General features: G+C 36.6%; 2 non-coding genes across 2 annotated transcripts; both read left to right on the forward strand.

The window, feature by feature from the left end:
* Positions 1 to 14956: 14956 nt before the first annotated feature.
* TRNAA-UGC (transfer RNA alanine (anticodon UGC)) lies at positions 14957 to 15028 on the forward strand. Its single transcript has one exon. It is a non-coding gene; the product is annotated as a tRNA-Ala (tRNA).
* A 638-nt stretch (positions 15029 to 15666) lies between these two features.
* On the forward strand, positions 15667 to 15739 carry TRNAK-CUU (transfer RNA lysine (anticodon CUU)). Its single transcript has one exon. It is a non-coding gene; the product is annotated as a tRNA-Lys (tRNA).
* The last annotated feature ends 60 nt before the right edge of the window (positions 15740 to 15799 follow it).

Here is a 15799-nt window from a genome sequence, read left to right on the forward strand (position 1 = left end):
TCCTTCCCCCTCTCCATTTTTATGGCTATCCCTATTTGACCAGATCAGCTAGAAGAAACAGACCTGAGCAAGCAGAAAAGCAAAGTTCAGGGCCTGATATCTATCATTCCCTCTCTGAGGGGAAAAGGAGACTTCTGATAGTGGATCAGATCTGATCCACATCGTTCTTCCCCATGTAGCCAACCTCAGTGTCACCCTTGACTCCACCCACAACCAGATTTAACAGGACTGGATTTGAGCCTGGCAATCTGAAGTGTTGAGTTTCCCAACTGGCCCAGACTCCTCTACAGACTAAATATAGGACCCCTGACTCAAATCCCTAGCAACCTCCTAAATGTCTTGCTTTAAATAGATAATTTGTATAAACCAAGCTCAGTCCTGGAGAAGAGTTGAGGAAACATAGGCAACCTCTTTATAGAGGTTGTGAAATAAACCAATCAGATCAGCCATGTATGTTGGTTGGTTGGCTTTGCAGAATTACATTTTAATTATTTTTAAATTTTCTTACTACGCAAAGTTCAATGGAAAAAGGCAGTATATATTCAGAAATATTGGTAATGTAAAAAATAAAATATGGATAAGAAAAATACTTTTAAAATACAAAAAGTAGAGAATTTGGTTTAAACAGATTTCCTATTCTATATTCTCTTTCATTTTCATTTTCATTTTATTTTCTGCATATGGTCCAGGAAGCCAATTCTCAGTTCATTCACTATGTATCTCTTTCAAGTTTTTAGTTATTAGTATTTCTTTCTTCCCTCCTCCCCCTCATGTTTAGATGTTTCTCTTCCTGTCTTTGCTTGGCTTAATTCTGAGAACACTTTATGGTTGTCACTGCCTCTTATGTATCTGTTCCTTCCTCCCCGACTCCTACCCTCACCTCAATCTCAATCTTTTTTTTTTCTCTCTGTATTTCTGATACATCGGCCTTCTTGCTATTACTGTAAAAGTATATTTTATCTTACTATTCTGTCTCTTTTTATACTTTTTATGCCCCCATGGTCAAAATATTCTCTCTCCTCACTTTTGCCTCTTGACTTCTCTGACTTCCTTAAAAACTCAGCTCAAATCTCAACTTCTATAGGAAGCATCTCCTAGACTTCATCCACTAGCCTACTGTTAGTTGCCTTCTCTCTGAGATGATGCTTCATTTCTATCATGTATGTGTATAAATATATATTTGGATATGTACATCTATATATATATATATTTGTATATACAAGGATATACATATACGCTACATATAGACATGGAAAATATATACATATATAACAATTTTTTTGTGTATTATCTCTATTGGAATGTGAGTTCCTTAAGAGCAGGGTCTGTGTTTTCTCCTATATATGTATCTTCCTACATGTAGCCTAGTAAGTAAATGCTTTATGATTAAAGATCCTTATGTCTGATATTGTTCCATAAAAGAAAATTTCTTATATCCTTTTCCAAATCTCTACAGTATTATGAAACAAAAGTCTCATTCTTAAGGTCTTCTGGAAAGTCCTCATTGGCTTTGGTTCCACTAATTTATTTTGTGAGTGAAGTAGGTGCTGCTTTCAGCCATCAAAGTTCACTGGTCAATTTAAAAAACAAACAAGGCATAGTTCAAGAACCCTATAATATGTTCACTTTTACTAGCCAGAAGATTTAGTTCAAAGCAAATCAAGCCCTGATTTGTAGCATTTGCTGATTTTCAAACATAAATGCTCATACTGAAAATTTAACGATATGCCATCTTGAACAATATGCCAAACTATTTCTAGCACACTCTTACCCAGAGTTGAACTTGGTAGAGACTCTGCAAAAAGAGAAAAGGATTCCCCCATTCAGAAGATATCTCTCAGACACACATGTTAACCTGCATAGCTACCTCATTACTTTTTTGTTTTAGTTTGAAGCCTTCTCTTCCCAAGGACTAAATGTGTAGTAGAAGGCAGCTCCAATTTTGAGGAATGCTTTTCTAACTTCAGTTCTTGCTACACTTCTCTTTTGTAAAAGCTAATTTATAGCAACTACTTAAATGGTATTGGGGAAAAGATAGTTATTAGGGCTTTGTGAGCAATTGTGCTAAAAAAAAAAATCACACCTTAGGATTTTAGAATCCTGAGGATTTAAGAAAGCAATTATCCTCTGGAGGCCTGGCTGCCCAGTAAAGTAGGAATAGGAAGAGTAAATTCAGGAGTATTATATTTAGGTATTTATTTTATATATCTATATCTATGTCTACCATGAGATAGGAAAGAAAAACGTAAGAGATGCTTTTAAAAAATAAACATAGCATACATTCAGATTCCGTGTCTTTTCTCTGGATATGTGTATAGCAGGTCCAGGGCTGTCCTTAATCTCTGAATGTTAAGAGAAGTTGCATCCTTCATAAGTTGATCATCTCATAATGTTGTTAAGGGTATAATGTTCTCTTGGTTCTGCTCCTTTCACTCAGCATCAGTTCATGTTATTCTTTCCATGTTTCTCTAAAGTTCAACCATTCATGGCTTCTTATAGAACAGTAGTACTCCACAACATTCATATAATATAATTTGTTCAGCCATTCCCCAAATGATGGGCATTCCCTTAATTTCCAGTTCTTTGCCACTACAAAAAAGAGATGCTACAAATATTTTTGAACATATGAGAATTTTCTCATTTTTCATGATTTCTTTTGAACAAGGACTAATATTGATATTGCTGGATCAAAGGATATGATCAGTTTTATTGCTCTTTGGGCATAGTTCCAGATTGCTTTCCAGAATGGCTGGATCAGTTCACAACTCTACCAGCAGTGCATTAATATTCCAATTTTTCCCACATTCTCTCCAACATTAATCATTTTCCTGATATATGTGAGGTGGTACCTCATAGTTGCTTTAATTTGCATTTCTCTAATAAATAATGATTTGGACATTTTTTCATATGATTATATATAGATTTAATTTCTTCATCTGAAAATTGCCTTGATCAGATAATTTTCAAAGGTTCCAAATCACTAATAAGATATATACAAATAAAAACATGTTTGAGGTTCTACCTCACACCCATCAAATTAGTAAAAATAAAAAAATGAAAATAATTGTTGAAAGGGCCTCAGTAAAAAGGTTTTAGGCATATTGATGAATCATTGGTGGAATTTGTCCAGCCCAGGTTGGAAAACATTATGAAACTTTACCCAAAAAAGTCACTAAAAGGTACTCACATACAATCACAAGAGCAGGGAAGCTAGAAGGCATGGTGGATAGAGCACAGGCCTTGGATTCAGGAGGATGGGAGTGCAAATCTGACCTTAGACCTTTGTCACTTACAAGCCCTGTGACCTTGAGATAGTGTCTTAAACCTGATTGCCATAATGCACAAAAGAGAGAAAGACCAGAAAGAATCACAAACATGTAGGGCAATTTTGAAAGTTACATAATAGTGTTTATAATGTATTTATAAAATTATGCTGAAAATCATAGTTATCCAGTTTCATATACTATCCTCTTCTGTTAAGCTATTGTCAAAAAAACCCAACCACCATAATTCTATGACCTGCATTTTAGATATATATTTGTCAGAAACTATTTTATGTATTTTAACATTAATCTAATACCCAAACTATATCTGGCTTAGGAGAGTAAATGTCGAATCTGCAGAATTTCCCCTATGATCTCCAACATGACACTACTCTAAGGCTGTTTAAGATAGCATTTGTAGGAATCCTACACAAGGAAAAGACTTTGTGTTAAATGAGACTTTGTGTTCAAAACAAGAAATAATTATCAAGGATGAATCAAAGAAGTTCCAGAAGGCATCCACCCAGAAGGATTTTCTTTACCCTACACCTCAAGGGTTGAAGGATTTTGTCTTCTACATATCGATAAGCTTGAATTAAAAAAAAAAAGACATTCTCCAATTACTTCAGGTAGGGAAAGCAATGACATTATCCTCTAGTTGGAAGCTGAGCTTGATTATCACCCTTAATCTATTTCCTTAAGAAAGATCTTTTCTTTCAAATCAGGAAAAATCTGGAAAGGGTTTTTAGATTAAAGAAAATAATATTTCTTAATATTTTTAGTTGAACTAAAACATAGGTTTCTAATATGTTTCTATATTGTATACTTTTTATTTGAGTTTAAATTCAGAATAACAAATAATTTTTTAAAATGATCACCACAATATCTAAATTTTTAAAAGGTTAGAAACAACCATAGTCATTTAATGGACAAGTGACTGCCACTGGTTTAGAATACAAGTTCATCTGTCAACCTTATAGCAAACATTATGAAGAATTAAGAAAAACTATAAGCCTGTTTCCTCAAAAAAACATCTAAAAGCAGTTTACTGGCTAACTAAACAATTTGGAAGCTGGTATGAGAACCAGCTAAACCAGATTATCAGGAACACATTTAAGTTCAACCTCAAAATATATGCCAAATAGAATGGATCATTAGGCGTTAAAAGGCAATGTTGTATAGCACAGCAGTTCTCAAATTTTTTGGCCTTCTGGATCCGCCTGTTTAAACTCTTAAAAATTAGTAAGGACCCCAAAGAGTATTTGTTTATATTGGTTATGGCTATCAATATTTGCTATATGCAGAATTAAAATGGATAAAATTTTAAAGCAGTTATTAATTCATGAAAAATAATATTATTTTGTTAATATAACATTTTAAAGAATTTTTTTTTAAATCTAATGAAAATGGCATTGTTTTACTTATTTTTGCAATTCTCTTTATTATCTGGCTGGATTCCCACGTCTGCTTCTGCATTCAATCTGTTTGTAACATATTGTTTTAGTTGTAGTTTATGAAGAAAATCCAATCTCATACAAATATGTAGATAGAAAAGAAAGATATAATTTAATAGGCAAATAATAATTAGCATTATTGTAGTTTTCTTCTCTCAGATTCCCTGATGAAGTCTCAGGGACCCCCTTGCGTCATGGACCACCCTTTGAGAATCACTGGCGTAAAAGAATGATCATTTAGACTTGAAATCAAGAAATATAGGATCTAATCGATGTCACTGACTACAGCTATAATATCTAGAAATACAAATTCAAAATCGTCCTCAAGAGATCATAGGCTTAGATCTTTCCCTTGTGCCCGCGGCCGCCGCAGCTCTGCGGCGCTAGGGCCGCCTCTGGCTCTCCCAGCCCGAGCCCAAAGAGAAGCGCGGGGTAGGAGGAGGTTTCAGGAACTTGGCTCGTACCGCCCGTCCGGAAGCAGCGCGCCACAAAAGCCGCTCGCGAGCGTGCGCCCTCTACCGGAGGGGGCCAGAAGCCTCACCGCCTCAGGCCGGGTACTCGGGCGTTGTCAGAGGTCCGCCGAGCCTCTGATTGGTGAACTCCCCTTCCGGCCCCTGGCGCGGGAAATTGCTCGGGACTTCCAAGCAGATGTGCGCTCCCAGAGCGCAGCAATTGGTGCCTTGCAGGAGGCAAGTGAAGCTGATCTGCTCGGCCTGTTTGAGGACAACAACATCACGCCAAAAGATATCCAGCTAGCACGCCGCATCCGTGGAGAAGGTGCTTAAATTCCACTATGATGGGAAACAGTCTTCCTTCTCTTCTTCCTGTTATTGGTAGTTGTGAACGTTACATATTTTTTTTTTCCCATGGGGTCAAAAGGATTGCGAATGGAAAAATAGGGAACAGAATCAGGTATTGGCAAGTTTTTTCCATTTTCATTTGTGTGTGAATTTTGAATATAAATGTGGGGACATAAAGCATTTAATGCGGTCAAATATGTTTCAGTGAACAAGTTTCAACGATTCAACTTTATCACAATTATAAATAAACCTGTTAAATTTTTCTGGACAATGCCAGCATTTGGATTTTTTTAAAAAGTAAATTTCTTATTGACAGCAACTAAATGGTGTTTGTAGCATTTTTATCATACGGTAGATTTCATCCATTCACTATACTTTTCTGAGTTGTCCTACATGCAAGTACATGTTTTTAATGTTGTCTGTCTTCTGTTGCTGTTCCTGTAAGTTTGCTATTAAAATACATTAAACTAAAAAGAGAGAGAGAAAGATCATAGGCTTAGTGAAATAAAGGGCCCTGAAGAGTCTAATATAACTCATACATTTTTCAATCAAATTCAATAAAATAGCGGGTAGTTAGGTGGTTTAGTGGATAGAGTACTGACCCTGGAGTCAGGAGGACCCGAGTTCAGATTTGGCCTCATACACTTGACAATTACCCAGCTGTGTGACCTTGGGCAAGTCACTTAAGCTTTGCAAAAAACAAAAACAAAAATTTCAATACAATAGATGAGGTGCTTTGTCAGGATATTTTAAAAGAGGGCTCAAATGGAAACAGGAATTGAACTCAAATTCAGACTCATCTATTCTGTGACTTCAGGCAAGTCAAGACTCTGAGACTTGGGTTTTCTCATCTGTAGGACATGATCTCTAAGGCTCCTTTTTAATCTCTGATGCTGAGATACTGCAGTACTGTGATACTGTGATAAAGTCAGTCTAAGGCACTAAATAAACAAATCAAATTGTTATTATCTTTAGTGATCTTGTATAATAAATAAAAATAGTGGAATATTTAGTGTCTACCACTTCATTAGCCAAAGTGAAGAAAGGATTTAAGATTAAATTGGGAAGATCAGTTGGATATGATCAAATTTGGAATAAATCTATGTTGGGATTTCTTTTCCTTATTAAAAGTATTTTTGTTCTCACCACTCCCTTTTTATTGAAAAGAAAATCCTTGTAACATATATGCATAGTTATTTGAAACAAATTCCCCCATTGAGAATGTCCAAAAATGTGTATCTTCTTCTCCATATCTAGTCAGTCCATCACGTTTGTGTCAGGAAGTAAATAGTGCTCAACATTGATCCCTGGAATAATAGATAATTATTGGTTTAGTCAGGGTTCTTAATCTTTCAAAGTTGTTTGCTTTTTTGTTTTTTTTAATTGGTATTTTATTCTATTTTTCCAATTACAGGTTATGAAAGTTTTTCAACATTCATCCACATGCATATTTATAAGCTACACAATTGTCTTCCACCCACCCTTCCTACCTCTTCCCCTCAACAGAAAACAATCTAGTGAGCATTGTGTTTAACAAGTTAAATGTTAAACATTAGTGTTTAACAAATTTACATATTTGTCATTTACAGTATGAGGAATTAGGACAAAAGGAAAAGAAAGAAAATCAAGAAATAGGAAGGAAAAACATGAAAATCTTTTGAAAAGTGAACATAGTGTTCATTCAGATTCTGTAATTTGTTGTTTTGTTTTGTTTTATCTTTGTCCAGATGGATGGCTTTGTTCATGACAGTCTCCCAGGATTTCCCAGCTTTCTGAACTGCTGAGAGAAGCTGCATCCATGAAAATTGTTCCTTCTCACAATGCTATTGTTAATGTGTACAGTGTTCTCTTGGTTTCACTTCCTTCACTCAGTATCAGTTCATGTAATTTTTTCCCTGCTTTTCTAGAGTCTGATCAATCATGGTTTCTTATAATACTATAGTACTCCATAACATTCATATACCATAACTTATTCAGCCATTCCTCAATTGATGGGCATCCTTTCAATTTCCAGTTCTTTGCCAATACAAAAAAGAGCTGCTATGAATATTTTGGAACATGTGGGACTTTTCCTACTTTTTATGATTTCTTCTGGATATAGGTCTAGAATTGGTATTGCTAGGTCAATGGGTATGATCAGTTTTATTGCTCTTTGGGCATGGTTCCATATTGCACTCCAGAACAGTTGGATCAGTTCACAACTCCACCAACAATGCATTAATGTCCCAATACTTTCATAACCTTTCCAACATTGACTGTTCTTCCTTTTTATCATCTTACCCAATATGATAGGTGTGAAGTTGTACCTCATAGTTGTTTTAATTTGCATTTCTCTAATTAGCAATGATATGGAGCATTTTTCATGATTATATGTAACTTTAATTTCTTCTTTTGAAAACTGCCTGTTCATATCCTTTTATGTCTAAATTCTGTACCCATTTTGATCTTTTTTTTTGGTCTAGGATTTGAGATGTAGGTCTATGCCTAATTTATACCACACTATCTTCCAGTTTCCCCAACAGTTTTTATTGAATATTGTGTTCTAATCGGTGTTCTAACTGCAGAAGCTAATGTCTTTAGATTTTCAGAAATATATTACTATAGTCATTTACTACTGGGTTTTTTTGTTCCTATCCTAATCCGTTGGTCCATTATTCTATTTCTATTCTACCAGGCAGTTTTGATGACTGCCACTTTATAATATAATTTGAGATCATCTTCCTTTATATTTTTCCTTTGTTTTTTTTCTAATATTCTTGTCCTTTTGTTCTCTAGATGAATTTTCTTTTCTTTTTCTTTTTTTTTTTTTTTTTTAGAATTTTGCAAGGCAAATGGGGTTAAGTGGCTTGCTTAAGGCCACACTGCTAGGTAATTATTAAGTGTCTGAGGCTGGATTTGAACTCAGGTACTCCTGACTCCAGGTTCAGTGCTCTATTCACTGAACCACCTAGCCACCCCTCTAGAGGAATTTTTGTTATATTTTGTATAGCTCAATAAAATAATTATTTGGTAGTTTGATATGGCACTGAACAAGTAATTTAAATTGAGTATGATTGTCATTTTTGTTATATTAGTTTGACCTAGCCATGAGCAATTGATATTTTTCTAAATGTTTAGATCTGACTTTATGTGGATAAGAAATGCTTTATAATTGTGTTCATATAGTTTCTGGATTTATTTTGGAAGGTAGATTCCCAAGTATTTAATGTTGTCTACAATTAATTTAAATGGAATTTCTCTTTCTATCTCCTGCTTTGGCGCTTTATTGTTCATATATAGAAATGCTGATGATTTATGTGGGTGTATTTTATAATCCTGCTACTTTGCCCAATTTGTTAATTGTTTCAAGGAGTTTTTAGATGATTTTCTCAGGTTCTTTAAGTATCATATCATCTGCAAAGAGTGAAAGTTTTGCTTTCTCATTGCCATTTCTGATTCCTTCAATTTCTTTTTTTTCTCTTATTGCTGAAGCTAGCATTTCTAATACTATATTGAATAGTAAAGGTGATAATGTTTTATATAAGCATTTAGAGATATAAAATTTCCCCTAAAACCTCCTTTGACTGCATCCCATAAATTTTGGTATGATGTCTCATTGTTATGATTTTCTTAAATGAAATGATTGATCATTTCCATGATTTGTTGTTTGATCTACTTGTTCTTTAAAATTGTTATTTAGCTTCCAATTAATTTTTGCTTTATCTTTCTGTTGAGGATCACAGGTGAGTGGTTGAATAAACCCTCTTAGTGGAAGGAGCCTGCTCTTTGCCTGGTTAGGTTCTCCATCCCAGGAAGCTTAAGTAGTTACTTTCTAGCATGCAATGTTCTTGGAAGATAAGCAGTTATGATGCACTTGATATGCCAGTACATACAGCCCAGCCTGGGAACAAGGGAAGCACTCAATGTTCTCAGGGGATTTGATAAAGAAGGGACCTTGATTTTTGCAATATACATGATTGTGCATGGCTCAATAAATCAGACTCTCTTTTCCATCTTGTCAGATTCCTGTCTCTTAGTTTATTATTCAGCCTTCAGCCACGTAACCCTTTAACTCTTTCCTTGCCCTGCTGCAGGTAGGCAGGGCCCCCAACATCTTTCCATGACCCTTTATTACATATAATTTTTATTGCATCATGATCTGCCATTCTGTATTTGTTTGTAAGGTTTTTATGCCCTAGTACATGGTTAATTTTGGTATAGGTACCATGCGCTGCTGAGAAAAAGGTACATTCTTTTCTATCCCCATTCAGTTTTCTCCATAGGTCTATCATATCCAAGTTTCTAAGATTTTATTCATTTTCTTAACTTCCTTCTTGTTTATTTTGTGGTAAATGTATCCAGTTCTGAGAGAGGGAGGTTGAGGTCCCCCTTGTAATTCATTCAGCTTCTCCTCTAAGAATTTGGATGCTTATATCAAATTATTATTGATATTACTTCATTGTCTATAGTGACTTTTAAAAAGATGTAGTTTTAGGGTGTTTAGGTGGGGTAGTGGATAAAGCACCAGCCTTGGAGTCAGGAGTACCTGGGTTCAAATCCGGTGTCAGACACTTAATAATTACCTAGCTGTGTGGCCTTGGGCAAGCCACTTAACCCCATTTGCCTTGCAAAAACCTAAAAAAAAGAAGTAGTTTCCTTCCTTATCCTTTTTATTTAAAATTTTATTTATTTAAGGCAATGGGATTAAATGACTTGCCCAAGATCACACAGCTAGGCAATTATTAAGTATCTGAGGCCAAATTTGAACTCAGATCCTCCTGACTCCAGGGCTGCTGCTCTATCCACTGCACCATATAGCTGCCTCCCTTCCTTATGCTTTTTAATGAGATCTATTTTTTCTCTTGCTTTGTCTGAGATCAGAATTGCTATTCCTAATTTTATTTTACTTCTGCTGAAGCACAGTATATTTTGCTCCAGCCTTTTACTTCTACCCTGTGTACATCTCTCACTTCAAATGTATTTTTTGTAAACACTATATTGTAGGATTCTGGTTTTTATCCATTTTGCTACCCACTTCTGTTTTATGGGAGAGTTCATCCCATTCACATTTACAGTTAAGATTACTAATTCTGAATTTCCCTTCATGTTATCTTTCCCTGTTCATACTTTTCTCTTTCCTTTCCTCCTAACTAATATTTTGCTCCCTTTCACCTTTAATTTTTCTATTAAATTTTAACCAAGCTTACTTTCACTTATGCCTTTTGTTTAATTAAGGAGTTTTGGTTTTGATTTGCTCCTACAAAAATGACATGTTCACACCAACAAAACTAAAAAGTTTATTTAATGAAGTGATTATAAAACAGGTAGAAATAAGTCAGTTTTACAGCAAAAGTAACCAATAAATCCCAATATAATAAAAAGAAGAACAAAGCCTACATAAATACAGATATTAAGAGAAAACATCACCAATCGAGGGAGCTTCAACATTTGAATCAACAGTGGCTGGGGTGTCCCAGGGTACAGCCTTCAGAGTCCCAGTCAGGAAAGCCCCAGGCTGAGCATCGTCTCCATGGGTGAAACTCCGATTAGGTAAGGGTCTAATTAGAACAAAGAAGGCTTCTTGCCAATTGTTTTGTGGAATAAAACCAAAATTTCTAGGTTGTCCAAGGAGGGAACTACCCCTCCCTGAACCCCAAGAATTATGATGTTTCCATTCAAGAATGGCTAGTTCTTGAAGAGATAAGCAATGTTACTCAAGTACAGCCTTGAGAGTCTGGCCAGGACTAGTCCAGGATGTTCAGCAGTTCTTTTAAATACTCTGTTTTAAATATGTACATGAGATCAATCCTGCTCATCTCCCCTCCCAGGACATCGGGGTGAACTGGGGGTCAGATTCTCTGTATACTGGAGGTAAATTAAGGGTCAGTAATTCTCCATAGGTAAACTATAAGACCTTACCATGGAAAATCTTATATCCTATTTATTAACCATACACCTTTGCCTTCCCTTTTATCAGTCCCTTCTTCCCTTTTCTCTCTCTTTCTCTCCCCACCCTCCACTTCCCTGTAGAGTAGGATAATATTTGTTATTCCCTCTCTGGGCTAAATCTATTGAGTGGAATTTACTCAGTGTCTTCTTTCCCTCTACTATAATAGGTCTTTGTACCTCTTTAACTGGTATTATTTAATCCACTAATGCCTAGCTTTCTCCTAGAATAGTTCTTCTTTTAAAGTGTTTATTTTTTTAATTTGTCTTGTACTTACATCCCTCTTTGTCAAAATAAACTCTTTTTATCTGACCTGATATCATTTTTCAATTGGTTAATTTTACTTTCTGTTGAGTTATATTCCCTTTCCACTGGATTGATTTGTTTTAAATGAATTGCATTCCTTTTCCAGTTGATTGATTTTATTTTTTGAAGAGTTACATCCCTTTTCCAATTGGTTATTTTTACTTTTAAAGGAGCTGATTTCCTTAGTCAATTTTTCTTAATTTTCCTGCATGGCTCTCATTTCTTTTTTCCATTTTTTTTCTTTCTCTCTTCTTTAGTTTTTAAATTCTTTTTTTAAGTTCATTTATGAGGTTTTGGAATTGAGTCCAATTTATAAACTCCTTTGAGACTTCCCAGGTAGGTAGTTTGTCACTGCTTTCTTCTTCTGAGATGGCTCCTCTATCTGCATAGTATGGTTAGCACTCTTAGTTTTTTGCTCATTTTTATTGTTTAGTTCTGCTCCTGGAGTATTGGGAATATGGTCCTGAACTTTTTTGGCCAGTAGCTGGTTCTCTGAGGGCTCTCTGATTCCTGGCTTATCACTGGCCAAGATGTTACCTACACAGCCCAAAGAACAGGGTTCAAATGAATTATTTCTCACAGGAGTTTGACTAGAGCCATTTCTTTGTTTTTCATGGGTGTTGGTGTCTACATTGTTCTAAGAGAAGAAGCTTTGACAGTTTTCCCTTCTGGGGTCTAACTTGTGGTCTTGGACCTTTGTCTCCCCATTTGTTCTTTTAAGTGAGATTAATTTGGATACCTCCTCCTTTTGACTTTAGAAATTTCAGAAGAGCAAGTTTCTATGAGTCACTGGAAGCCCCAGATTCCAGGATCTGGATCCAGGATCAAGACATTCTAGATCTTGAAGTAAGCATTGATGCCATAAGTAGCAGGGTGTGTGAGCTTTGGGACCCAGCCCAAAGGCAGCTGGGACAACTCACAAAGTATCTGGACATGAAACTTGGTAGAACCAATAATATTTAGAAATGTGTTAAGTGTGAGACTTACCCTCCCCAGAGTAGATAGGGGATTTTGCCCCCAGATTTAGAAAATGTGTATAATTTAATTTTTGTTCTATCTCTGAGGTAAATATCCCTTTGTAAAAGTTAAGTGGGGTTAAGTGGTCAAATGAACATGGGGTACTAGTCACTGGCATCCAACAATTTGGAGGATGAGCATAATTGCTCAAGGGAAATTCTAAATTCCTCAGGGGGTATTCCTGGAACCCTGAGGGATAGTATATCAGTCCAACTCTGGCAGAGTGAATCAGAATATACTTTCTGGTTTTTTTTTTTCAGAACATACTTTCTACACAAAGATTACTAAAATGATCCTTGCTTTCAAAGAATTTACTAAATTGGAGAAGAAAATGGATAGGAAATACTAAAATGTAGAGGAAAATAAGTCAAAGAAAGAAAGGGACATAATCACCAGAAGTGATTTTATAAATGTAGCTGAAGTTGATTTAGCCTATTGAGGCCACCCCAAGAAGCTTCGGTGTTCTTCACCATCCAGACACAATATACTTCCTGACTGATTTAGACCATGATTAGGGACAGACTGGTTTCTCTGGTAGGGTACAGAAAACTTGTCCCTTAGTCCCTCCCCTACCTGTCACAGTGAGAGAGGAAGAGAGCAGGATGATGCATCAGCGTTGAGAAGGGGGCACCTTCCAGAGGGCTCTCTTCCTTTGACCCTCTACTTGGCGGTCAGGTAACCCCAAGGCTTCCAAGGATGGGAGCAGGATTGACTGGGCCCTTCTTCACTCTGATGTTGACTTCTACTCTAATGTAGAAGTTGAATAGGGATATAATATTAGCGGCTTTTGCTTGAATACCTGGTTGCCTTTTCTTTTTTCTTTTTTTTTAGATTTCCTTTTCAGACAATATTTCAGGCTCAAAGTGGACAAAGTGGACGGGTCCAGGGTTAAATGATATCTTGCACATTTGACTGGAGACAAGAGGAATTACCTCATTGGTGACAATAAAGAAACAAAGCTCCTGGTCTAGCTAGCCAAAGACATGGGCTATTGAGGTTTAAAGGGATAAAGTAAAAATGTAAAATGCTTCCTCAGTAAGCAGCAAATTGACAAAAGTTTTGAGGAGATTTAAGTACCAGTCCCACCTCCCCACCATGGTTAGCAGTGGTTATTTATAAATTAATTTACTGCAGCTTCTTTTTAGTCCTTACTGAGTCCCATGTCACTGTTCTCTATAGGCATTTATATTTAGTTTTTCTTTTTATGTGCAATAAAATAATACCTTATTTATATTGTTTACTGAGTAACTTTCTATCTTCTTCTGTGGTGAGCTAGATATTAATCACAACCTAATCTTTAAGTAATTGGAAGTGCGGAATGATATGTTTAAATATTATTTGGAGCATTTGAAGCAACAAATTGAGGGTTTAAAGCATTAAATAGACTGAGAAAAGAGAGTTTAGACAATCTACTCTCCTTTTCATTAGAGACCTGATATTACAAGACTGAACCTGGGTGCCTGGGTTCAAAAAAGCTGTTTCTAAGCCTATCAGGGAAATCAACGTTAACTTCATTGCTGGTTATGAAAGCATTTGTAGCATTAGTAGATCTTGAAGGGCAGGTAGTATTCAACAGGTGATAATAGGAAAAGCTCCTTCCAGGCCTTAGGATGTTGGAAAAGACCACCATGAAACAGACAAACAGGAAACAATGAGTTTTGTAGTAACTTTAGATTATGGGGACTAGTTTAATTTGGAAGAGGAAGGCATGGGAGAAATCTTAAATTAAACTAAGGAGTTTGGATATTATTTTATGGGCTTTTTAAGAGACCTTTGAAAGTTTCTGAGAACAGTTATTTATGCTTAAAGAATGAACAACAACATTGTAAAACATCAATGAGAGGTGGGAGAGTACGGAGTCAGGGATACTAATAAAGGAAGTTACTGCAACAGTTCTTGCAAGAATTAACAAGGGAGTAATTACAGATGTAAACGGTCATTCTCAAGGGAATTTGTTGCATAGAAAGAACTCCATTGTTATTGGGGAAAATTGCCATATGAAAAAAAGAAGAAAAAGTTTGGTAATAAACAGGCAGTTAAATTGCCATTCTTAAAGCATGAGATGATCTTTTCTCCCCTCCTTATTTGCTTTCCTTTCCTTTATTCTAAAAATCACAATCAATTTTGACTAGTGTACAATTCAATTTTATACTATCAAGTAGGTGAGTAAAAGAGTTGGAGACCCAGGCTGGGGATGTAGCTCAGTGGTAGAGCGCATGCTTTGCATGTATGAGGCCCCGGGTTCGATCCCCGGCATCTCCAAAGTTTTTCCTTCCGGCTCACGTTTTTCCAATTGCAAAGCAACACGGAAGAAAGAAACGCATACTGTTCTTCAAGAATTGGTGAAAATCCTAACAGTACTTCTGCTTTCTTTCTAGATTTCCTTACCTCTCTCTGCCTTGTTGCATCCTCAGTGCCACAGCCTCCAGGAGCAGAGGGCCCGCTCAGGACCTAGCGCGTGCGCAGAGAAGATCTGCACGGAGCCCCGCCCTCGGGGCGTTCCTTCCCTCTGCCACTTCTGCTACATCTGCGCGTTTTGCTGAACGAGAACTTTGTTGGAGATACCTGGCCTAGTCAGGCCGGCTCCGTAGCTGGTTTCTCGTCCTGGCCGCTTTGGCCTCCTGGAGACTTTGTGCCCTGACCGGATGTTTGATTTGGGGGCGCCCCCCTTTGAAACAAAAGGACTAGAGGAAACCGCCTGAGAGGGAGGAAAAAAATAGGGGGCAGGGCTGGAATCACTTGACTTTGAGAATACCAACTGAGGCTGTTTCGTAGTCGGCAGGAAGTTCATCCGTTGATGCTTTTGTGCGCTTGAGAAGAAGGAAAACCGTCGTCGAACTTTTTTTTGGAACTATTACATACTTTTTGAAAGAAGGAATTGGCAAACGTTTCTCTCGGTTGCCCGGCTAGCTCAGTCGGTAGAGCATGAGACTCTTAATCTCAGGGTCGTGGGTTCGAGCCCCACGTTGGGCGCGCTAAGTTTCTTTTTTCCCCCTTCACCTTTAGTTTATCAGAAAAAGAGCGCTTTGAACT

The sequence above is a fragment of the Macrotis lagotis genome, chromosome 2, assembly GCF_037893015.1.
Source record: "Macrotis lagotis isolate mMagLag1 chromosome 2, bilby.v1.9.chrom.fasta, whole genome shotgun sequence".
NCBI lineage: Eukaryota > Metazoa > Chordata > Mammalia > Peramelemorphia > Peramelidae > Macrotis > Macrotis lagotis.